The sequence below is a fragment of the Ceratotherium simum genome, chromosome 18 (assembly GCF_057802395.1).
Source record: "Ceratotherium simum simum isolate JZ-2026a chromosome 18, ASM5780239v1, whole genome shotgun sequence".
Lineage (NCBI taxonomy): Eukaryota > Metazoa > Chordata > Mammalia > Perissodactyla > Rhinocerotidae > Ceratotherium > Ceratotherium simum.
This window is the reverse complement of record NC_141917.1, coordinates 43,235,941-43,261,188: the sequence shown is the minus strand read 5'-3', so window position 1 is coordinate 43,261,188 and position 25,248 is coordinate 43,235,941. Positions and strand designations below refer to the sequence as shown.

General features: G+C 42.4%; 1 long non-coding RNA gene across 4 annotated transcripts in view; it reads left to right on the top strand.

The window, feature by feature from the left end:
* The window catches only part of LOC147914628 (uncharacterized), a 160,161-nt gene that overhangs the window by 112,340 nt on the left and 22,573 nt on the right, over positions 1–25,248 (top strand). For all 4 annotated transcript variants that reach the window (XR_015555112.1, XR_015555113.1, XR_015555111.1 and 1 more), the window contains one exon: positions 11,085–11,269. This is a non-coding gene — a long non-coding RNA (uncharacterized LOC147914628). The remainder of the gene's footprint in view (positions 1–11,084; positions 11,270–25,248) is intronic.

The following is a 25,248-nucleotide window of genomic DNA, read 5'->3' as shown; positions in this document are numbered from 1 at the left end:
AACATCCCCCACCAGAGTGGTACATTTCTTACAATTTATGAACCTCCATTGACACATCATAATCACCCAAAGTCCTTAGTTTATATTACAGTTCCCTCCTGGTGTTGTATATTCTGTGGGTTTCGGTAAATGTATAATGACATGTATCTACCACTATAGTATCATACAGAGTATTTTCACTGTGCTAAAAATCCTCTGTGCTCTGTCCATTCTTCCCTCCTGTAACCCCCAACCCTTGGAAACCACTGATATTTACTGTCTTCATAGTTTTGCGCTTTCCCGGATGTCATATTTTGGAATAATACAGTATATAGCCTTTTCAGATTGGCTTTTTCCACTTGGTAATATGCATTTAAGGTTTCTTCATGTCTTTTCATAGTTTGATAGCTCATTTCTTTTTAGTGCTGAATAATATTCCATTGCCTGGATATACCACAATTTATTTATCCATTCATCTACTGAAGGATTTAGTAGATCTTGTTTGCTTCCAAGTTTTGGCAATTATGAATAAAGCTTATATAAATATCTGTATGCAGATTTTTGTGTGAATGTAAGTTTTCAACTCCTTTGGGTAAATACCAAGGAGCCAATTGCTGGATCGTATGGTAAGAGGAGGTTTATTTTTTTTGTGTGTGAGAAAGATCAGCCCTGAGCTAACATCCATGCCAATCCTCCTCTTTTTGCTGAGGAAGACTGGCCCTGGGCTAACATCTATGCCCATCTTCCTCCACTTTATATGGGATGCCGACACAGCATGGCCTGACAAGCGGTGCATTGGTGCGCGCCCGGGATCCGAACCCGGGCCGCCAGCAGTGGAGCACACGCACTTAACCACTACACCACGGGGCCGGCCCCGAGGTTTAGTTTTTTAAGGAACTGCTGAACTATCTTCCGAAGTGTCTGTACCATTTTGCATTCCTACCAGCAATGAATGAGAGTCCCTGTTGCTCCGCATGCTCACCAGCATTTGCTGTTGTCAGTGTTCTGGATTTTGGCCATTCTAATAGGTATAGAGTGGTATCTTGTTGTTTTAATTTGCATTTCCTTGATGACATATGATGTGGAGCATCTTTTCGTTTGCTTATTTGCCATCTGTATATCTTCTTTGGTGAGGCGTCTGTTAAAGTCTTTGGTCCATTTTTAAACCAGATTGCCTGTTTTCTTATTGTTGAGTTTTAAGAGTTCTTTGTATATTTTGGATAACAGTCCTTTATCAGAAGTATCTTTTGCAAATATTTTCTTCCAGTCTGTGGCTTGCTTCTCATCTGTTGCCATTGTCTTTTGCAGAGCAGAAGTTTTTCATTTTAGTGGAGTCTAGCTTATCAATTATTTCTTTTACAAGTCGGGCGTTTGGTGTTGTATCATTGCCATACCCAACGTCATCTAGGGCTTTACCTATGTTATCTTCTAGGAGTTTTATAATTTTGTGTTTTATATTTAGATCTATGACATATTTTGAGTTAATTTTTGTGAAGGGTGTAAGGTCTGTGTCTAGATTCATTTTTTTGCACGTGGATGTTCAGTTGTTCCAGCACCATTTGTCGAAAAGACTATCTTTGCTCCATTGTGTTGCCTTTGCTCCTTTGCCAAATATCAGTTGACTATATTTATGTGGGTCTATTTCTGGGCTCTCTATTCTGTTCCACTGATCTATTTGTCTAGTCCTTTACCAATACCACATTGTCTTGATTGCTGTAGCTTTATAGTAAATCTTGAAGGTAGGTAGTGTCAATCTTCCAATTTTGTTCTTCTTCAATATTGTGTTGGCTATTCTGGGGTTTTTGCCTCTCCATGTAAACTTTTGAGTCAGTTTGTCAATATCCACAAAATAATTTTCTGGGTTTTTGATTGGTATTACATTGAATTTATAGATCAGAAAATAAGAGACAGAGAGGTTGAGGTCATAATTGATTTGCCCAAAGTCATACATCTCGATTTAGTAGTGCAGTTTGGACTAAAGCTGATCCTAGTGGCCAGTCTTCTGAAATACACTAGCTAGTCAATAAGAAGGGACTCCTTGTGAGTTTTGTTTTCTAAGTTTCAGGCAGTAAATCTGTAGTCTGGATTGGAGCTAGGCCAAGGAAAAGGTCAGGCTCTATCTTAAAACAGGAGGTCTCAGGAGTTGTGCAAAAATGACACTGGCCGTTCACACCTGGCTTAGAGTGTAATGCCACAGACTTTCAGAAGCATAGAGGAGTCTTTCAGGTAAAAATCTCGGAAGGAATGACACATAAAGTATTAGAAGATTCCTTAGTATTTGACATATGTGAGTTTTCATCTCCAATGATTTGGCATCCGCCGTTAATTCTCTTTCCCATCAGTAAGTGGCAACCTCATAGAAATGGCATTTCTCTCTGTTGCTGCTAGGAATGGCCAAGGTCACATTCCAGAAAAGGATGCTTGCCTTGCAAAGCATACCATTCCTGGGGAGAGATAGAGAGTTAATGTTTGAAGACATTGTCAACTTCATTAACAACTAACAAATTTACCTTTTACTATTGCTGTAACTTTGTTCCCTTTCCCAGAAAAGTAAAGATAAGAAGTGAAATAGCCTGTTCAGACAATTAAAGAACAATGGTTTTATAGAATTCAATCTAGTCTTTTCATGACTAGTGTTCGTATTCTGGGACTGTGTGGGTTTTATATGCCATCTATCCAGTGTCTATTTTTAAAATGAAGTGTGATTTATTCAGATCCTGGACATTCTTTCTGCTGACAATGCTGGGAGTCAAGGGAGATGGCAAAAAAGAATCAGGAAGGATGTCACTTGTGGGTTTCTTCTAGTTTTACTGGCACTGCTTGGGTCAAGGAATCCTTGAATTTTAGAGCCAAATAGGAAGTTGAGGTGATGTAATCCAACCCACCTGTTCCTTCATCCACTTCAGAATCCATTGCACAACAACCCTAACAGGGAGTTCTACAACTCTGCTTGGATGTCTCCAATGATAGGGCACTCAAAATTACAGGTGGCTATCATGCCATTATTAGAAAAATTTAATTGTTAAAAAAGTTATTTTCTTTTTGTTTTTCCCCAAAGTCCCAGTAGATAGTTGTGTGTCATAGCTGCACATTCTTCTAGTTGCTCTATGTGGCACGCGGCCTCAGCATGGCCAGAGAAGCGGTGCGTTGGTGCGCGCCCAGGATCTGAACCCAGGCTGCCAGTAGTGGAGTGTGCGCACTTAACCGCTAAGCCACGGGGCTGGCCCAAAAAAGTTATTTTCTTATGTTAACCAAATTTGACTCTGCAGTGTCCCTTCACTGGCTCTAGTTCTGCCTCTGGAATTACATGGGATAAATCCTACCCAAGGAGGGTGAACACTCTAACAGACTAATGATCATGGCTCTGGAGCCACATGGCCTGGGTTCAAATCCAAGTTCCTCCCCCTCTTCACTGAGTACCTGTCCCTCAGTGTCCTCACCTGAAAAATGTGAATTCTGTTAGTGCCAACTTCATAGGTGGTTATGTGGAAGAAATGGATTTATATGTGAAAGAATTTAGAGCAATGTCTGGCACTTAGTAGGCACTCAATGAATGTTAGCTATTGACAATGTTATTTTTATTATTTCATCTTATATACCACTTTTCAGAAAATAGTGCTGTTTAGCGTACTGTGCTGAGTGTATTCTGAGGCTTTGTTTGGTGAGTGCCTTGATTGATAAGTAATGTCTGCCAAGGGTAGAAGAAGGGGAAATGATGTCACATATGCCAGATATTTGTGATTTGAGATCCATTCCTGCTTTCTCATGACACTCTTTCAAATATCTAATGAAATAGGCATTTTTTCCTATCTCAGCCTCCTCTCCTCCAGGCTAAAGCACCTGGTAGAGATATTAAAGTCTATTAATTCTGTAAGCTGCCAAAAGATGGGCCTTCAAGGCATCCTTGAGATAGGCTTAAAATCAGAGCAAGGGAGGACATTTTATCTTTTCATTTATTACCCTTTATTAAATGCTTCTGAATACCCAAGACTGTCATAATTATTTGAAACCTTTCCAAAAACATTGATGCTCTATTTTCACAACTTAATAATGAAATTAGTTTTCTCCTCCCTACACTTACACACACTCCTGCATTGATCTTGCTGTTGGCATGTAGCGTGTTGTTATGGAGGGAATCTTAGATGGAAGTTAGGGTGTATTATGGACTGAATTGTGTCCCCCTAAAATTCATATGTTGAAACCCTAACCTCCAATGTGACTGTATTTGGAGATAGGGCCTTCAAAGAGGTAATATGAGGTATGAGGGTAGGGCCCTAATCCAATAGGACTGTGATCCCCAAGAAAATACAAATCCCCAAGAGAATCTAAGTTTTAAAAATGGTGAAAAAAAATGAAAGAGAAGCAAAGAAGATAAGAGCTTCATCTTATTAAACCTCTTTCCTAAAGACACTGGACCTTACCTTGTTTATGGTTTCCCAAAGAGAATCCTGGGACCATTGGGAATCTTTGGTTAGAAGGAACCTCAGGGGGTCGGCGTGGTGGCGTAGTGGTTAAGTTCGCGTTTTTGGCTTCGGCAGCCCGGGGTGCACTGGTTTGGATCCTGGGCGCAGACCTACTCACTGCTCATCAAGCCATGCTGAGGTGGCATCCCACATAGAAGAGCTACAACTCTACAACTATGACACACAGCTATGTACTGGGGCTTTGAGGAGAAAAGAAAAGAAAAAAAAAAAGAGGAAGATTGGCAACAGATGTTAGCTCAGGGCCAATCTTCCTCAAAATAAAAACAAAACAAAACAAAAAAATAAAATACAATAAAATAATTAAAAAAAAAAAAAAAGAGCCTCAGAGGTGACCTGGTCTATCCATCCATTTGATTCAATGCTCCTAACATTTACTGGGGCCCTATCAATAATAGTCATCATTATTTTGTATTTATACCCGTTGGGGTTCAGAAAGGATTTAGGGTGGCTGCAATTACAATAACAATAGCTCCCAACTAGCATTCTACTATTTAATTATTTTCTACATCTCAGCCCAGTCATTTTATAGTTCAAACACAAACACCTCCAGCATTAAATGTCCTCCCATCTGTGGACCCCTCTGATTACAGTCAGAAGCTTAGAGCTGGAAGAGTCCTTCCAAAATCATCTAGCCCATTGGTACTACTCTGAACATGAGGAAACTAAAGTCTAGAACAATGCAGAGGTTGTCTCAGGTGTCACAGCTAATGAAAAAGAGAGTTTGCACCCAAACTCCCATCTTCTGACACTCACCCAAGACCCTGTGTGGGCCTCTACTCTGTGAGGTCAACCTGCACCTGCTCACCCTCAGGTCATGTCCACACACTCATCTGGTTGTCTCAAGTCTTTCTTTGTAGCCATATTGGACATCAGGAACCAGCCAGTTTGCTCAGAGCCACCCCAGGATGAGTGGTGGAAAGTAGGTCTAGTTCATAGTCTTGGGCTCTGTTATTAATACAGGAGATATTTTTATCCCCTCTTCCCTAATTTTGTCCTCAATCCCAGGATACCAGAAAGGCCCCTCATCTAGCAGTCTTTGCAGTTAATAGGACTCGGCCATCCACAAAAGGCTGGCTCAAGGGATGAATTGGTGTCAGGAAGAGGAAAGAAGACACCCTCCTTCATCCACTGGCCAAGTCCTGAGATTTTCTGTGTGTTCTCATAAGCTACCAAAGTACCTCAAATTTTAGGATTATTCAGAGACTGATTGTTTGACTTAACTAATTTATAAAAATATTTTCCCAAAGGAACAAGAGTGATTTTCTTCCAAAATAAAAACAGACCTTATTTAGAACTCAACCAGAGTCTCCAGAACAGGATTAATGTCAAATCATGCCTCTGGCTTTGGGACCTGGCTAATTCCTTGAGTCTCTGACACTCCCTCTACCTCAACCCCACCCCACTGGACATTCCCGTTGGTTCTTCCTGCTGATAGTGTCTTTAAAGAATCGACCATAGTATTGCTATCAGTCCCGTAGTTTCATTTCTCATTTGTGTTTATATTTAGATTGGAGGAAAAAATCTCTTTCCATTGCCCAGGAAAAAGACTGTTTTTAAGCAAGTTAATGAACTTCTTACAGGGGAATTCCAAATGTAGTTGATGACCTGTTGCTGTGAAGGATTAAGTGCTAAAGCTTATGAAATATGAAAGTTGCTTGCTGGTGGAATGGCTGTGATTTTAATAGTCACATGACAGGCATATGACCACTTACATATTCTCCATATGTATGGGGCAGGCTGTAGGGGTGGGGCAGGGGCAAGGGCTTGGGTGCATGTATGTGAGAGCAAGCAGCACTGTTGTGTTCTAATAAGAACACAGGTCCATTTTAATCAGGAATAGTGTTGATAAACACAGTTCTAAAGAGCAGGTGCCAAAGGATTTCTATCCTAAATAAGAATCAATGTCTGATACCAGATTTAGAAAAAATCAATGAATTAGAAAGAATAATGGGTTCTAATGGATATCTAAGCCAAACACATCATTTTCATATCTTCCCTTCTGGCTTTGAGGAATTAACTTTTTTTCTTCTTTATACCGTTTTCATTGAACAATTTCTCCAACAAGAGTCTTCTTACTCTCAACCGTTCTTGTTTGGAATGGAGAGGGCATCCCTTTGTCTAATCTTATGAATGAGGAGATCATGTAATGACCCAGAGTAGACTAAATCAGAATATGTGGTGAGGAGGAAGCATCGGTAAGATGTTTCTGGGGCCAGCCCTCAGCCAACAGGCAAAGAATGGAATTTGTCCTTCCCTTCTTCCCCTCATCCCCAAGGGAGGCCTCCATGCTCTTAATTCACCTAGTGGCTGTCCAAGGCTCTGTACTGAGAAGCTCATTAACTTCTTCCTACCTCCAGGGCACCATAGTGTGATTGGAGGGACTCTGGAAAAGACTGCATGTCACAGCCTCCAAAAATCTGCCACCTTCTCAGTATTGGTGACACCTAGAATCACTTCTTTGAGGAGGATTCCTTTCGATTGGGTTACCTTTCGGCAAAACATAAATCCTTAGAAGTCCAGGGCATTAAGCCATAAGAAGAAAACTTTTTTTTTGGTGTCGAGGGGGACAGGGGGTGGTGGTGGTTAGGAAGCAGAAAAAACTAGTGGATACTTTTGTCAAATTTATACATATTAGACCTTGCTTCAGACTTTAGGTATGATTGCTGGTTCCTTGACCTGACCTATGTTTCAGATATTTGGCTACATCAATCTCTAATGCAGCCTGATTCTCAGAGGTAATAAAACTTACACTTTATGGCCTCTCACTTGTTGGGGCCCCTTCCACTGCCTTGAGGGGGGGGCCGTAGTAATGCATTCACCTATTTGTGTGTTTTTGCAAAATTTGCAAATGTAAGATATTTCTGCTTTAATTGGCTGATATGACTGTCTATTTCCACTCCAATATTCCCTCCCTTATAATTGTTGTCCTGTAGAGGGTTGAAGTGGGGGTGAGCATGGAGAATTCTCAATAAATATTTACTTATAATTGAATTCACATCTAAATTAATATTTGCTTTGACACCTAACTATATATTTGCAATTTTAACTTATTTTTCTTATTGAGGGCCTCCAAATTCTTCAGGCTCCACAAAACCTGAAGGCAAAGGTCCCTGATTCTAGGCCTCCTGCAATTACCTCTCACATAATTCTTAATCTCATTTCTTATTTCCCTCTGTCCTGATAGTCAGTAACGTCTAGGTTTCATACAATGCCTGGTTTTCCTGGTCCCCCATCATGGCCTGACATAAATCCAACACAGAAAAGGCATAGCAAATGGGGGAAATGAGAAAATAGTGAATTGGGTGAAGGGGATGAGAAAAGAGAATTGAGAATGTAGATAAATTGCCAAGTTTTCTCATATATCCTAGTATGGGTCCTCATGCCCGGAGGGTCAGAGAAGGAGATTCCTAAACTTTTGTTTGTTTTGACAGCTAAAATAAAACATTACCATGCTGGTTGAGAAGCTAAGTGATATTCCAGCCTGAGATGAAAGTGGGGGTAAAGTAAAGGGAGGTGGCAGGATGGGGAGTTGAAATGAATTAAGGAAAACACATGGTCTTCCTAAAAGGAAATGGAGTTATGAAAAGAGATGGAAAAACCAGTTCTTCCAGATGATGCCTTTTGTTGGGCCCCAACGGGAAGCTCAGTTGAGACATGAGGAAGCTGGAAGGATACGATGGGCGCTCATGTTACCTGACAAGAGGAAAGAGGGCTGAAGGGGAAGGCAAACAGTGGGGGAGAAGGACAAGGGGTCACGTTTTTCTTGGCATTGAAGTATTTTCAAATGAGTTATTTTTCAAAAGTTTCCAAGGAGGATCCTCTTCCAGTTTCCAACCTCCATTTGGGATTTGAAACCTACAGGAAACAAAGCCCCTTCCCATGACCTCTTTCTTCCTCTCTAAATTAAATTGGGATACAGAGCTGAGCTGGTTAAGCAGAGGCTGGAGACTTTTGCTGTGCCTGGAAGTGTGGCCTCTCCCTAATGCAGTCTTAGGGGCTGGTTCAGCTCCCAATTAACTGTTGTTTTGGCAATGTTAAGGAAGTCGTTTTGGTTTTTAGCAAGTTGTTGAAAGATTTCGCTTTCAGGTTCTTCCATCTGTAAAACAAGGAGTTTGGACTAGAATCATTGATTCTTAACTTTGGTGGTGGAGGGCTGGTGGTCAAAGACCCTTTTCAGAATAGGCTGAAAGCTACAGAACTACTCTCCAGAAAGAGGCACCTATGCCTATTCACGTATAATTTTGGATACAGTTTCAAGGGTTCATGGACCCTGCAGTAAACAGTTCTCCAATGTAGTTTTCCTCCTCACAGGAGGATTGCACATCTTCACCCCTTTGAACTTAGGCGTCAGCCAATAGAATGTGAGCAGAAGTTCTGAGTGACACTTCTGGGTTGAAGAATTAAGAGCAGTGCTCTCTTTTCCTTCTGCACTGAAGCCAGCAACGTTCCTGATGGTGGCTTCTCCGTCAGGTCCAGGAATGAGGATGACAATGGTGCAGGAGTAAAGTCCCCAGCCAACCTTGGATTATCATGTGGCACGAGTAAGAAATAAACCTTTGCTGCTTTAAGCCACTGAGATTTTTGGAATTGTTTGTTACCACAGCATAATTTACCATTTCCTAACTGATACAACCCCTGAATCCATCCATGGACCCTGGAGTTTTCTATGGGCCCCAGATTATCAATCCCAAGTCTAAATAATATCTAAAGTCTTTCTATTTCTGACAGTCTATGAATCTGTGAGACAAACTCAAAAATGCTGTTTCACATTGTTGAAGCACCTGAACTCCTACCCCGGTTCATAGGGAATGTCCATTTGGTCAGACGGAGTGTCTCATTTTGGAGTCAAGTTATCAAATCCAGGATTGTGTGGGTGATTTATCTGAAAGGCCCACCGGGCCCAGCTTTAAAAGGCAGTGAGAGGTTGTCACAGGTCTTACCGGGGCTCTGCTTGCAGTAGGAAAGTGAGGGATTACTCCAGCCTTCCGTGTGCTGTGGATGCTTCCTGGCTGCTGTCTCACGTGCAGAAGAAGAGAAGAGAGAAATCAAGAAAACAAATAAAAGCGTACTTCTGAAAGCTTCAAATGACAAAAGAAGTCAAGTCAAGAGGCAGGATGTCTGCATTTTGCTTCTATTTATGGAACACAAAGTTTAAACAGAACTCTCCATTCAGAATTCATCTGGCTATTAAAATTGCCTTCCAGGTTATTATCTGCAAGGAAACGGACAGCATTCAAATCTTTCCCTGCAGTGAGTTTGTATTTAGAGATGTTTCACATGTGTTTAATTCACTGATCAATTTTACCTTGTCAAAACAGAGAATGGTCTGTCAAAAACAGGATGAAGCTCATTAGTGAGACACAGGAGATAGTACAATGGAGGGGAGAATAAACAGACTACCCAGATATAAGGAAACAAGAGCCTATTCAGGAAGCAAAGGAGAATAGCAGAAAATGATACTGTAGTCATAGTGAACCAAAAGCTAGTGGGATAGCTATACGGTACTGCTACTTAGTAAGTGATACTGAAGAGAAAAAAAGAAGGGGGAGTTTAGGGAATAAAAGTTTTTAGCCTGAATAAGAGAGTAGGGACTTAACAACTTTTTTTGTATAAGAAATAGCCTAGTATAGTTGTAAGAGTGCTGGTCTGAGTGGAAGTCAGGAAATCCAGGGTCTAGACCTGAGTCTCCTCTGGCCCTCTGCTCTGAGCCTCAGTTTGCTTGCCCATAAAATGAACAGTTTGAATTAAGATGATTGGTAAGGTCTTAGCCAGCTCTAGAATCTAGATAGTTCCAGGAAAATATTGTTTAATGACTCTCCATCTTCACAATCGAAGAAGTTCTAGTACATGAAAAACTGCTTGATTAACATAAGATTGAATAAGCATTTACTTGAATAAACTTCCAGAAGAATTTATGACATTTTGGAAACTGCATCCTTGGAGATCTTTAAAGTTCAGCTAGAGCTCTTCTCTCTGAGGGTTAAGAGATAGACCAGGAGACATGTTTGAGGTTTCTTCTAGCCATCAAACAATGTAAAAATATTTTATTGTCATCTTTTAAAGGAAACTTTTCCAATGACCAGCCCCTAACAGGAGGGAAACAAAATCCAAATCCAAAATTGTTGATTTATTGTCCCTGTAACAAAAGGGAGGTGGTATTGTCAACCTAAATAAAGAGGTAAACTGAGGCAAGCTTGAATTACCAGAAATTGAATTTATTCAGGAAGAGCAGAGGAATTGCAATTCAGGAAATTCATGCTGTAGCAAGCTACAGGCGAGTCCATTGAGGGCTTGGGGCGGGCTATGTTTATGGGCAAGGAGGGCAAAGAGGGGGAAGTCCAGTCAGAGTCCAAGCAGTAAGTTCATTGGCTTGAGGATGGGGAGAGATTCTTGGTGGATGTTCATTGGCCAGGTGATAAGTGTTAGTCTTCTATAAATCAGGCATTTACGGGAAATCAGTCTCTCAGTTCTTAACTTCTCTTCTTCTGAGGATGCGTGCATGATATTCTCCATTTCATATCCTCCAGTTCCATTTTAGATTGAAATCCTTTCACAGTACAAAGAGAAACCCAGCAAAATCAAGGCTCTAAGTGGGAGTGGTGCCGTGTTTTTACTTTGCAGGGCATGGTCACATCTGACTCACAAGAGCCCGGTGAAGGGGAGGGCAGGTATCTGCGGTCCTCCTGCCTCATGGCTGAGCCTCGGTGTTCAGAGGCTGGCCAGTGGACGGGGCACCTCCGCCGGCCTGTAGTGCAGCAAGCCCAGCAGCGACCCGAGAGCAACTGAAGTTTGATTTTTTTCTCCAGGTAAGATTCTTCTGTCCTCTCCTGGAAGATGCTATAGGCCCTATTCTACATACTGGACAGGAAGGTATCCGATCAGGAGTGGCTTCTAGGTATCCTACTCTGTAGCAATTACTTTTAAAAGAAAGCAGCAGGAGAGGAAAATCTCTTGTTACTTCCCTATTTCAACAAACTGTTAGGCATGAGCCTCCATCAGCCACTGATTAGAAAAAAAATGTATAGCCAAGGGTGGAGTCAGATTGGTGGGAGTTGTCCTTTGAAATGCCTTTGCAGGGTTAACTGTAAACTGAGAGAAAAGGAACTCCTCTAAACCCTCAAGGCCCTAGAATGGTTCCTTTAGTTCTATTTTTGGAAGTGGCTCCCTTAGGGCCTTCAGCCAAATTGGGACATCTACCTTTCTGGGAGCCCCTCCTCTCTGGAGCCTCCTCTCATCCTCCCTTGGTTGTTCAGGGTCTCTCCAGGTGGCCCTCCCTTTCTGGGAACTCACAAGGCATACCTGATATTTCCTAATGTTTTTGAACATGGCAATGCTTTTGTAATGTAAAAAAAAATGTCGATGATTGCCATTGGATGGTGGTTCATGGTCCGGGGCCTGATAAGTGAGTAGTCAGCAAAGCAAATTAACTGATTTCCTCTGTTCTAGATGGCACGTGGTTTTCCCAGTTGAACATTTCTGCAGTCAGGATGTGTCTTATAATAATTGATGTGTGGATCTGATGTGGTAGAATTTTCGTCGTTCCCCAAGAAGTCAGTGACTTGATGGGGTAGCTTACAACTGAAAGGGTATGAGAGAGAGAAAATATGAAAGTGGAGTCCAAGTAATAATTTAAAAGTCTATATATTACATACAGCAGAAAATGCAGGCTTAAGATTTTAAACGTTATTTATTTTTTTCTAGATTATACCTTCATATAATTTAAAATTCAAAAGGTACAAAAGGAATATAGCAAAAGTCTCCCTCTAGATTCTGTCCCCCAACTGCCCAGTTCTCCCTCCTGGAAGCTGTGTTACCATTTTCTTGTATATTCTTCCAGAGATAGTTTAATTTTATGTTAGCAAGGATATGTGTAATTAGTCCCTTATTTATTCAAATGATAGAATACTGTGTACACTTTTCTATACTTTTCTTTCTATGCAATGATATATCTTGGCGATTATTCTATTGCAGTGCAATAGAATCCAATCCCTGTTTTATAGTTGGGTAATATTCCATTGTATAGATGTACAGTGATTTATTTAACCTGTTTACTAAAATGAACATCTAGGTTGTTTCTAATAGTTTGCTATTATACACACTACTGTAGAGAATGCCATTGTATTCATGTCATTATGTGCAGATGTGAGTAAGATAAATTTCAGAAGTGGAATCAGTATGTCAAAGGGTATGTGCATTTGTATATTTGATAGATATTTGATAGATAGATAGGAGAGCCTATTGGCCCTCCACAGAAACTGTACCATTTTATATTCCTGTTAACAATATATGAGAATGTCTATTTCTCGACATCTGGTCAACACAGCATTTTATCAAACATTTTTATCTTTGCCACTCTATTAGGTAAAAAAATGGAATCACAATGTAATTTTTAAAAATTTTAATTGAAATATAATTGAAATTGAAAAGTGCATTTATCATCAGTGTACAGCTAATAATTTTCAGAAATTAAACCCATTGTGTAATGAACACCCAGTTCAAGAAAAAGCACAGAACCTACAGCCCAGAAGCTCCCTTTAAATGTCCTCCCAATTCATGTAGTTTTTGATTTTCTCTTATTATGAGAAAGTAACTATCTTTTTAAAACCATGTCTTTTTATTTTGAAATAATTTTAAATTGTCTTAAAAGAAGTTAAGCATCATTTCATGTGTTTGTCATTTACATTTCTTTTTTTTTTCTGAATTGTATGTTCATATATTTTGCCCATTTTTAGAATAAGCTGTTGGTATATTTTCTCCTTGATTTGTAGAAGTGATAAGGAAATTTCAGTCCACAGTAAAAAGATATGAGCATTATGCTGGAATTCATCAGCTGTGGTTGACCCCTGAGAGTGGATATTGAGCATTGGAAACTCTAGAAACCCAGTAATGAATAAAGCAGCTGAATAACTGGTGTGATCAGCCCAGGGTATCTTCTCCTGTGGACCACGGCCTGGGTAGCCCATTGCCTCCCTTTCTTGTTGAACTTGCAAGCTCGGCTGTCCCCACCCCAACCTCCAAAAAAGCCTGGAACAATTGCATTCTTCTGTCAAGTGGGTGATTTATCCTCAAGCATCAAGCAAATGTTCTTTAGGTCACCAGTTGAAAACTTGATCTGGTCAAGGCAAAGACCTGTTAAACAGGAATATTTGAGAAGACTCTCAGGAAACATTTGGAGAGAAGCCTTATCCAGGAGAGAGCTTGCTCACAAATGACCAGGGGACTGGCATGTTCCTAGAGCCCTCATCCTGCTCATCTCAGCTACCACATCAAACAATAGCATCACTCTTTGCCAGGAGGCCCTGGTTCAGAAAGAGCTTCCTGGGTAGTATGCACACAGGAGGGGAGTTTCCCTTAAAAACAAAAGCAAATAGGAGTTTTCTAGTGGATTTTTTTCCTCTTCTTTCCCTCTGACTGCACAGTAATCTCACACCACATGCCTTCCAGCAAACACTCATCACCCGATAAATCATGTGACCCCTTCTGTTTACTTAGAGGTGCTTGCCCAGCTGGGGCCTCTAATCCAGTCCCTGGTCTGTAACCAACTTCAGAGTGATTTTCACTGGAAAAGGGAACTTCTGAGGACTAGATAAGGCAACCTATTCATCTGCACAGAGGCACCCCCTGGGTCCTTCCCTGGGATGCTGGGAGAAGTATGAAACATATGACAGAGTTTATGAAGCTGCCAGAAAGTGCGTTCTAGAGAACACCAGCCCTGTTTAGTTCCTACACAACATGGAATAACTACAGAAAGTCTCCTCTCGGAAGTAATATTGGGTTCCTTTTCAAACCTTCCTTTAATGTTTCGGATTCTGGAATCAACAAAATGCAAATTCAGACATTTTTGCTGAGTGCTTTGGCAAAACTTCTGACTGAGCTATTTTAAGTCTGATTAAAAAAAAAAAAAAACTACATATAATAAGAAGGTGGAGGCTGCTTTTGAGGAGATGAAGTGCCTGGGTCCGAGTCCAGAACAGTGTATCTCAGAGTGGACCTGGGAAGTCCACACATCAAAATCTCCTGGGCTTAGCACTGAGGAAGTTCCCTGGACCTACCCCAGCCTGAGGAATTAGAATTGCAAGAAGTTGGGCTCCGGAAATATGCTAAAAACAAACAAACAAAACAAAAAATACAGCAACAAAAAAATTCTTCAAGTGAGTATTACTATTATTGACATGTGACATTTCTGCTTCTACAAACACCATTTTGAAGAACTAGAAATGGCCTTGTTGAGCCATGGACAACCAAACTGTAACATGAAAAACTTGTGGAGGGGACAGAATCGTCACCCTGTGATCCACCTTTCCAGGTCTTTTGATCTCCCTTCAGTCTGCTCCCTGGCTAATTTTTCAAGGTAAATAAGCATTTTATTCAGCTAAAAAAAATCCTTGGCCACTAGGAGAGTTCTTGGAGAGCAGACGTCTTGTGTCAGGATGAGGGTGCACTGAAAATGCACCAGTACAACGGATTTGTGGTGGTGCAGATCCCAAGGTAGGGTTGGCGCAGGAATTGGAGAGAGTGAACTGAGTCTTGTAGGCAGTTATTCAACCAAACCATTACTGCAGATTTTCAGATGTCATTTTAAAGCCTGTCCTGCCCATTGCCTCAGGACCCAATCTCTCACCTCTGAGTGAATGAATTGGGGACAGAATCCAGTTTTAAATCAGAGCTGCCTATTACTAAAAACCTTGGGAATCTTGGAAGCAAGGTCACTGCAGCATTATTGCTACTTAGGAGCTTCCTACAGGCTCCTAGAGTCAGTCCCGGATAGCAACGGGGCTATGGCCGTGTGGCACCCAGGGACACTGAACACTAGGTTTTGGAGAGTCAGTCTTCAGCAGGGTTCCCTCACCCCCAATGTTGCCCACTTTTGACAATGAAATAGTGAAGCTGTCTTGGTACAAGGCACTGTGGAGGCTTAGACAGTATCAGTGGTGACCAGTGTGGATGGAAGACAGAGGATTCTCCCCAATGTTCTGGACTTCAAGGACTGTATAATGTAGGATACTTTCAGCTAGTGAGTAATAGAATACCCAAATAAAAGAGTCTTGAAAAACAGAGGCTTATTATCACACACATCAAGAAGTTTCAGGGTAGGTAACCTCAATAACACAGCAGTGTCAGGGAACCAAGTGGCTTCTTGGTGATGCTCTTGCTCCTCCCTCATGGGAACAAGATGGCTGCTGCAGATCCAAGTATCATGCCTCACATGGACTTGTTCAAAGGCAGGAAGGAACGGAGCTTTGCTTCACATGCCTTTGTTTTGATTAAGGTGGAAACTGTTCCCCTAAAGATCCTAGAATCCACTGTCACCTGCCCAACCCCACTATAGGTGGGAAGGAAGGGTAGGTTTGCTGGAATGGGCTTAGACTATGTTCCATTCTCCTGGGCTGGGGGAAGGGTCCACCTTACCTGTGTATATTGCTGCCCTGCACTTGAATAAAATTAGGGTTCTGTCAGCAAAAAACAAGAGTGCAATGGCTGCTAAACAGGCCATGGAGGGTGGACAAGATCCTCACCAAAGGGATCGTGCATGTATTACCTTTTTCTTTTTTTTGTGAGGAAGATCAGCCCTGAGTTAACATCCGATGCCAGTCCTCCTCTTTTTGCTGAGGAAGATTGGCCCTGGGCTAACATCTCTGCCCGTCTTCCTCTATTTTATATGGGACGCTGCCACAGCATGGCTTGACAAGCGGTGCATCTGTGAGCCCCTGGGATCCAAACCTGCGAACACCAGACCGCCGAAGTGGAGCGCGCACTTAATGGCTACGCCACCAGGCCGGCCCCTGCATGTATTATCTTTGATAGGGAGTTGTTTCCTAATGGCCGAGAATAAATGTCTTGCCCTGGAGAAAAGGAGTTCATTTGATTTTAGAAAATAAAAAAGTAACATTTTTCATCTGAGTGTTTTGTTTTGTTTCATTTCCTGGGAGTAAAATTCATGCCTTCCTGTCCTAAAGGTAGAAGCTTGGTTTACTTCTTAGAACTTGGGACATCTGAGTAAACTCCAGGCTTGCCAGAAACATCCTTCTTCTGGAAGTCTCCAGCAGGCCCTCCCTGCTCACCTTCCTCCATCTGCCTCTGTGCTGCAAAAAGTGTATGTTTGGCTTGTGCACAAGCACGTGCATTGGCATTTTCCACCACTGAGTTTCTAGTAATTTCTAGGTGAGTTTCTGAAACCTCCAAGCCAGACTTTTTTTTTCTTTCTGAAGCTAATAATGCCTGAGAGGTGAGGCATCTTCAAAGAGTTGTGTGTACTCAGCAACTTTGGTGTCTTAGTTTGTCTTTCAATCTGCCTCACTCAGGGTGCTTATCTCTTAGAAAGGGAGATTATTACCCCCAGACTGGGCTGGAAACTGCTTTGCTGACACGTTTTAGAGTCTTAACAAAATAAACAGCAGAAAAGGCAAGACTGTGTGCAAAATGGCAGACTTCATTCTCCCTGCCAAGGTCAGCTGGGTAGGGAGGAAACTGGAATCAAAATGGAGAACCTCTCAACTGCGTTCAGAGAAGTTGGGCTTCCTGTGGGAGGGAGGCTGGGGTGGGGGCAAGCATTGGCATTTCCTTCTGACCAACCAGTTATCTCTTTAAATAGAGACAACTGCTAAACTGACAAGCCCTTCACCATACCTGTTGATCTGGTTCATGATTCATGACTTAAAAAAGAACCCTAGAGTTGTGGCGATTACTCTTCCTGTCTTTCATACCCAGAAAGCTATACCAGTAATAGAATCATGCCACTGAGTTTCTCCTCATCTTGCTGTTGAGACCCAGTTGAAGAGTCTTTTCCTTGGATTTGGCAGAATCTGAACTATGAACTATGACCACTAGATGTAAATTTGTAAGCAACTTGAGGACAAGAGAATGTCATTTATTTTTCTCTCTCCCTTCTAGCACCTCTTAGTACAGTACAGGGAAAATACTAGGTGCTCCATAAATGTTTGTCATATGATTGAATGAATAAATGGATGGATAAATTTGTGTCTCGTTTTAACAGTACTCTGGAGTATTGGGAGGTGAAAGTACTTCCACATATAAATTTATTCTTCTTGTTTCTAATACTGGTAGCAATATTTCAAGCTAACTCAAAACAAAGGAGCAAGTTAGAATGCTTAACACTTAACCCAGGACCCATTGAGATGGAAGGGAGCTATTTAGGTGGGACTTGTTTATAGTTTGAAGAGCTTTCAAGTACAACTAAAACAGTTGTCAGTAATTGAAATCTTAATTCTTCCATTCTCAAAAGGGTTTGGGAGATTCAGGTAGAACCTGTCATCTCCGCCAAAGTTCAAGAATTGAGGGTAGAATTCCAGAGGCTTCTTGGGGTTGAGGGAGTAGATAGCTCCATCTCCTTTTGGAAGAACTCCTTTTGACCTGTCCCTTTTGGTCTAGGTGAGAAACCCTTCTCACACCGAGCCTCTGGCTAATAGGCCTGCAGTGGTCCGGCCCTTCTAAAAGGACACAGAGGCCATATGACCTATTGTTAGAAGTTTAGGATAGGAGCCGGGCAGGAATTTGAACGCTGATTCCATGTCTTACTATGTGACCTTGAACTATGAACTCTGCTTTTGTAAATCTTTTTTTTTTTTAACTACTTTTTTTTTTCTTTTTTTGTGAGGAAGATCAGCCCTGAGCTAACATCCATGCCAATCCTCTTTTTTTTTTTTTTTTTTCCTTTTTCTCCCCAAAGCACATCCTTCTAGTTGCTATATGTGGGACACCGCCTCAGCATGGCCGGACAAGTGGTGTGTCGGTGCGTGCCCAGGATCTGAACCCGGGCCGCCAGTAGCGGAGTGCGAGCACTTAAACGCTAGGCCACGGGGCCGGCCCCATGCTTTTGTAAATCTTAATTTCCTCCTCTATAAAAGGGAGGCTGTAGCAGACTGTTACAAGGATTAAATGGGATGACATGTTTAAAGCACTTAGCACAGTGCTTGAAACTGAATAAGCTCTGGTAGCTATTTGTTATTATCATCATCACCATCATTATCATCATCACCAGTTCCCCATACCAGAAGACTGTAGAACAAAGAGGTTTGCATAAAGAACATTTTGAAACTCTTTTCTGAGAGGCTGGCTCCAGAATCCATGAAAATGTGTTTACTTGGTCATGGACCTCAGTCCGCTTAGTTACCGTAGATGTGGGCTGAGGTTAGGTCAGTCAAGGATAAACTCCCCAGAAGGGGTGTGCAACCCAGCATGGCTACTCTTTGGCCTCAGCAACTCTGGTAAATGATAATGTGTTTCTTCCTTAATTTTGTTTTCAAAGGGGCTCATTAGGGAACATTTGATCCCAGTCATGCTGTTTACTTTTTACTACCAATTTCACCCCCCCACCACCAAAAAATGAAAAATAAAGTGAAAAATAATAAAAGACACTATGTTTAAAGATGGCTTTTGATTGAAACCACCAACCCAGTGTTAGGGAAGCAGCTAAGTAGGTGTAGAGATGCAGTAGCCTGACTGTCATAGATTCAGGCACCAGCTCGGCTACCTTCTGGTTGTTTGCCCTGGTGCAACTCACTTGACCTTCTGGAGCCTGTTTCCTCATTTGTAAAACGGAGATAATAATGCTTATCTAACAAGGTTTCAGTAAGAGAAAGAGTATATATAAAGCAAAACAAGGGCCAGCCCTGGTGGCCTAGTGATTAAGTTCTGCACGCTCTGCTTTGGAGCCCCGGGTTCAGTTCCCGGGTGAGGACCCACATCACTTGTCTGTCAGTGGCCATGCTGTGGTGGTGACCCACATACAAAATAGAGGAAGATTGGCAACAGATGTTAGTTCAGGGCAAATCAGCCAGGATTCTGGCTGTTTTTCACTTCTACCCAAGACTTAGGAGAAATGGGTCCCCAGAGCATATAATAGCTAACACTCACATATGCTTATGCATGTGCCATAGAGGATATGCCAGGTAGTCCTCTATGCCCTTTGTATATATAGCTAGTTTACTTCTCCCAACCATCCTATGAGGCAGGTAATACTATCACCCCACTATACAGATGAGAGAAATGAGGCATAGGAAGGCTACGTGTCTGGTCCAAGACCCTATAGCTGGTAAATGACAGCAGGTATTCATCTCCGTCAGTCTGATGCCAGAGTTCCTGCTCTGGGCCACTCTACCAGGGTACCTCTTTTAGATGACCCACCCAGTGAAGGGGGAGAGGACGAGCCTGTCATCTTCCTCTCCAGATGGTTTACTGAATGGCCTAGGGGCCTAGACATTGCCCCAGGATGTCTTAAATGAGGTCAGAGGAAGAATCATGCCCTGACATAGGGATTTCCCATTGGTCCTATTGAGACAAAGTCTAGCAAGAATGGATACTATACCAATAACAATTTAAAAATTCCTTTCGGAAGGAAGAGTCTGCTGCAGAAGTCCAGAGTTCTGAGATAGGAGCTCCTTCCCACCCCCATCTCATTTTGGGGAGGCTGTGTGACTTAGTGGAAAGCCTCATAACCTTAGAGTCAAACAAACTCTATGGATATATGATCATTTTTGGCTGTGTGACCTCTCTGAGCTTTAGTTTACTCATCTGTGAAAGGAGAGTAATAAAATTTACATCAGAACACAGAATTGCTACAGAACTTGTACTGTTCTGGGAATTAAATGAGATGATGCATAGAAAACTCTCTATACAGTGTCAGGACTACTGTGGGTTCTCAGTGAAGGAGCATGATACTCTTTACCTTCAGCTGTCTTGCATGACTTCTAGAACAATTATTATCTTAAGAAACAATTGAGGGCTGGCCCCATGGTGTAGTGGTTGAGTTTGGCACACTCCACTTCGGTGGCCCAGGTTTGCGGGTTTGGATCCCAGATGTGGACCTAAACCACTCGTCAGCCATGCTGTGGTGGCAACCCACATACAAAATAGAGGAAGATTGGCACAGATGTTAGCTCAGGGCAAATCTTCCTCAGCAAAAACAAAAAAACAGAAAAAAAAAATTGAGAATGTTGGACTGCTTGTCTCTGAAATTGGTGACCCATTGGAGTGAAGAGCACACACTTTGCTCTAGTATTCCTGCCTTGAACCTTGTCCCTAGACCTTCTGCTTCTACCACCTCTGATAACTGCTGTTGGCCAAACCTCTGTCAGGCAAGCCTGGCAACCACCAACTCCTCGAACATGCTCTCTTGCCTTCAGGGACAGCTTGGAGAGGAAGGTGGCATGGCAGGGAAAAACTTTGGATATAGATCTAGAAGTATGGCCAGGGCTTAAGTTCTGCATCTACGATGAGCTAGCAATGTGACTATCTCTTTGCCATTTGGAGCTCAAGTCCCTCATCTGTAGAATGGGGAGGGGAAAGTATTCGAGTCGATATCACTGAGTATTCAACAGATATCCAGCCCCTCCTCTTTTTCCAACTAGGTCTCCAGCATCCTGAATTCACTGACTGGGGAGCTTTATGGCTTTATGGCATAGCATTGCTGGAGGAGGAAGAGAAAAGCAAAATGGCCCTCCAAGATGAGTCTCCCAGGCCTCTGTGGACTCATTAGTAAAACAAAATCATGAATCCGTCTCCCTTACCCACTCCTCAAGAAAAAGAGCAAATCTCTTCTGGACTTGCTGCAGAGCCCAGCCCAAGCTATTTGTATACTGTCTCGATATCCTTTCACCGAGAGCTCATCACACAAACAATAGCAAAGGCAAACGAAAGACAAGCTATTGTCTTGTTGTATTTATATCCCTAATGTAGGAAACAGCATGAAAATATTAAGGAAACTCAGTAAGTCTCTGCTCCAGGGTATGTGTATAGTTTTGGTGCCAAAGGCAGGAAGGCCAGATGTTGGAGGACATGATCCCCCTGCAAGAACAAAGGAGAAACATGTTGGAATTCCACAAGGGAGGGGAAGAGCCTGGAGTAATCCCTCAGGTGCCCACACAGCAAACTCTTGTAGCCGCCGTGTAGCAAGCAGACTTCTCTTTGAGTGTCCATGCAGACATCACTGCCTGACAGCTGTGGATCTTTGTTGTAATCTCTCTGTTCCTCAGTTTCTTCATCTGTGAAATGGGGATAATAATAGTATCTAGCTCACAGGGCTGCAGTGGGAATTAATAATTTAATATATGTAAATTATATAGGAATGTGGCTGGGATGTGCTAAATACTTACTGTTAGCTAATATTCTTATTATACACGTATAGGTGTAGGGAGAAGGTCTTCTTATGATCCCAGAGCTGCAATTATAAATATCCAGTGACATTTTAGGGAGACTGTGTGGTACAGTTGAATTACTATTGGCTCTGCTAGTAAACAAGCATGGATGCAGATCCTGGTTCCATCACTTACCAGCCCTGACTCTGGACAAGTCTGCAGAAACAGTGGGGTCACAGTGGGTCAAGGTTTAGGATTGCTGAAGAATATGGTCCTGCTCAAGGTAATCTGTGGATACTATATAGCCCTGATTTGTGGGGCCCCTTTTAAGCCTCTTTCTTTCATCATCATCATAAGTTATCATCATCATCGTCACTGTGATCAACTAGTTAGAAGGAAAGTGGACATTTGTCATTTTCATCTCCTGACTCTTCCCCATTCAGTCTTCCATTCCCCAAAAAATGATCATTAGGATAGGAAGGAGCTGAATAAACTGATCCTTCAAAGGTGTAGGAGGATTTTTTTAAAATTAAGATGAAATTCACATAACATAAAATTAACCATTTTAAAGTGATCAATTTCATAGCATTTAGTACATTCATATGTTGTACAACCATCATCTCTATCTAGTTCCAAAACATTTTATTCACCCCCAAAGGAGTCCTTGTACCCATTAAGTAAACACTTCCCATTCCTTCCTCCCCCTCAGCCCCTGGCAACCACTAATCTTTCTGTTTCTATGGATTTACCTATTTTGGATATTTCATACAAATGGAATCATACAATATGTGGTCTTTTGTATCTGCTGTCACCTAGCGTAATATTTTGGAGGTTTATCCATGTTAATAGCACGTACTTCATTCCTTTTTATGGCTGAATATTATTCCATTGTATGTATATACCACATTTTGTTTATCCATTCTTCCGTTGATGGTTGTTTGGGTTGTTTCCACCTTTTGGCTACTATAAATAGTGCTGCTGTGAACACTGGTGTACAAGTATTTGTTTGAATACCTGTTTTAAATTCTTTTGGATATATACCTAGAAGTGGAATTGCTGGGTCATAGGGTAATTCTATGTTTAACATTTTGAGGAACTACCACTGTTTTCCTTAGCTGCTGTACCATTTTACATTCAGTAGGAGGACTCTGATGTTGAAAAATAGTCTTGGTGGTTAGAATTTTCTTCTTTCTGATCAAGATTGGTCAGTGGGATGGAGGGACTGCCCAGTGGGTTAGAAGGACAGTAGGTTGGGGCCTGGACTTCCCTGCTGCCTCTTTAATCCTTGGTTGTAGGAAGACACTAACTCTGCCTTTTGCAAAGCTCATTCTACTAAACCAGTGGAGATCTGGGAGGGGAAAAATGGGAAGAGTGTAGAGAAGACTCTGAACATGACTGAGTCTAAACAAGAAGCCATTCTATAGACCATTATGTGTAGATGGTTTTGAATCCTAATCACTTTCTTAAAAGAGAACCGTGGTTTTCTTGTGCATTTATTCATGATTGTAACTGACCACAATCTTGAGGTCTCTTAGGTATTTCCTGTCTGATGTTGTATTATAAGCAATTTGAAGGGCAGCATGTGTCAGAATCCCCTTTTGGGGGCAGGAGCAGATCAGGCCTTCCAGAAGCACCTGCCAGAGAAGCCAATGGATGGGGCAAGGAAGTTATTGGAGTAGCTAGAATAGCAGGACTTGAGGGAGAGTATGGAGGGTCAGGCCCAGGGAAGTTCCATGTCTGCCATTAGATTGAGGGGTGAGGACAGAGTGGGAGCAGGAGACAGCAAGTCATCAGGAGTCAGGGGCCAGGTCTGCAATCCAATAAAGCAGAGACAAAGGGTTCCGGATAAGGCAGTGGCTGTGGACGGGGTTGGGATACCCAGTGCTCATTCTTCTTAGAGACTGTCCCATTGGCCGTGGGGGCAGCCATAGTTGAAGATAGAGTTTGGGCAGTCAAAGAACAGCCTTTCTCAATAGGTTCCTGCGAACTAAACAAGTGTTCAGGGAATGATTTATCTTCACCCAGATGTCTTTGCAAAGATATCGATATCAAAAATAGATTGTAAAACTTGTGACCTGGCAAATGCAGTCTCCTTCCTCTGAAAATAGTCACTGTAGTTCATATTCTTTTCAGTGTTGTCCAAAACTATAATAAGAATAACTGGATCTCAAACAGGGTTCTCAATTTATTCCTAAGAAGGAGCTACTTGTCATTTTCCTGAAGCACCATAGCAAACAATGCCCCATAGTGGCTAGGTGGATATAAAAACCCCAAGAAGTTCATTTCAGGCCAAAGGTGACTACTGCTTTTTGTGGTCACATCTTTCTCTGCTGGGAACTCCACCAAACCCCCAAGATGTGGGAAATCTTGTGGGGGTTTGGAAGGGTCCCAGGACCTGACTGGGGATCTTCAGGCTGACTGGAGGGCAGTTCCCAGTAGGTCATGAAAGCCTTTCTTAGTAGGGCTAATGAACTTAGGTCTCCAAACCACCACAGAGCATCAGGGGTCTTTCCTGCAACTTCTTTGTTCCTCTAGGTCAACAGACAACTCTGTCCCTTGGAATAGAGTGATGTTTATATAGAAGAGTCAACTCGGAGACCTTGTGCCCTTAGGCATGGAATACCTCATCCAGCTCTCCAAAGTACTTCTCTGCAGGCTCTAAATTAGAGGAAATTCCTTCTGGAGCTCAAGCCCAGAGGACTGGCTATGCTGTTAAGAGCAGTATATTGAGTAAGAGAAGTTGGGAGATGGGAATGGTGGGGTCCAGGATCCTGACAGGAGGGAAGAGATGTGGGCTCCTTGGAGCCCTCTGGAGTAGGGGTCAGTGAACTGACATAGTTAGTGCCTCTTGCTGCAGGGCATACAAACAGCTGAAGATTTGACCCCTTCACCCTTTTTTCCCCTTGTGGGAGTTATGTACAACTTGGGAAGCAGATCAAGAACAACCTGATGCCCCACCTGTGGCCTGGACGCCTGGAGACCACCCTCCCAGCCAGTAGGCAGAGGTCCCCGAATTCACAGAGCTAGCTCTGCTCCCCCTGGGGTTTCTGTTCTCATGTGGAATGCCCTTTCCAGACCTTTTCCAACGTAGGCAGCTCTTTCCAAGGCTCTCTCAAGACTCCAATTCAAATTGTTTGGGGAGTGAAAAAGTGAAAGCACACGTCTTCCAGCAGCAGGGACCAGCTGCTGGGTCAGCTCTTCCGAAAACAGAGCTTCCTGGGGCTCGCCTGGAGCATCTCAGAATCCACCATCTGACCTCCTGCCAGTTTTTATAATTGTCTTTTTCAAAATGATAACATGAAAATAAGATGTTTTCACTTGAAAGGAAGGAAGAGAGAGAGAGAGGAAATTAACGAATAAGGTTCTCTTTGCCAGGGAAGTTAGGGGGTAAATTTTAGGAACTCCCGAAAGCTTTTTATTGTATTTACCCGGCCACCCTGCCAAGGGGAGGATGAGAAGTCTTTGCGTCTGATGCACGATTCAAAGCCCTGTGTGCTTAATAGGGTGACACAAATGTCTGTGTTTCTTTTTGCTTTTGACCAAAAGCCTTAGGGAGGGGCCACCCCAGGGACAGTCGGGGAGGGCTTTGCCAATCGGTTACCCCCACCAAACTGGTTCCCAGCCCGGGGCCAAGCCAGCCCGGCCGGCCGGAAGGGCCCGCGGGCTGCAGCCAAGTGGCGAAGGGCCGGGGG